Here is a 936-nt window from a genome sequence, read left to right as displayed (position 1 = left end):
CTGGCAAACTTTCTTATCATCTCATTTGTCAGTGGGTTGGAATTTGGGGGGAACCTCTTTCACAGCATTTATAAACTTTTGATCAGCTTGGTCTATACAGGGATCACAAATATAAGGTACCGTTTCTAATGTGTTTGAGGTCTCTTCTAGTTACAGCAACTGGCTACCACCATAGGGCAACTGAAAATGTTTTAATTTATTTTATTCCTGTGGGATGGTAGTTGAGGTTATATAGTCCGCCACAGTGTCAGAAAACGAAATAATTTTAGAGAACTTTTACTTCTGATTCTGCCCTGTCATATATTTTTTATTTGCATGTTTATTATAGTTTATATTATTGTGCAATTTTTTAACCTTCTTAATTTAAAATATGAGAAAATCTGAATCCACTACTTGTTTAGAATACGTTTTCACATATCAGAAAGAAAAAAGAGTTAATAGACATTGAGTTTGACAGCAATTATTTTAACTGATTATTATCTAATTATTTAGATTTAGTTAATATTAATATTGGCCAGAACTAAATAGATGTTTCATTCATTACTGAGTAAATTTTACTAATTCCACATATTTGGAACTTCAATGATGTGAATTCTTAAGTTGGAAAATATTTAAGACTTTTTTTTTAAAGAAAAAATATATGACCAACACAGGCTCAAACAGTTTGCATGCTGAACTTCATTTTAGAAAATGATTTTAAAAATTTTCTCCCATTCTGTAGGTTGCCTGTTCACTCTGATGGTAGTTTCTTTTGCTGTGCAAAAGCTCTTTAGTTTAATTAGATCCCATTTGTCAATTTTGGCTTTTGCTGCCGTTGCTTTTGGTGTTTTAGACATGAAGTCCTTGCCCATGCCTATGTCCTGAATGGTACTACCTAGATTTTCTTCTAGGGTTTTTATGGTATTAGGTCTAACATTTAAGTCTCTAATCCATCTA

This window comes from Rhinopithecus bieti, unplaced genomic scaffold, assembly GCF_001698545.2.
Source record: "Rhinopithecus bieti isolate Rb0 unplaced genomic scaffold, ASM169854v2 scaffold_387, whole genome shotgun sequence".
NCBI lineage: Eukaryota > Metazoa > Chordata > Mammalia > Primates > Cercopithecidae > Rhinopithecus > Rhinopithecus bieti.
The sequence above is the reverse complement of the archived record's forward strand: the minus strand, read 5'-3'. Positions refer to the sequence as shown.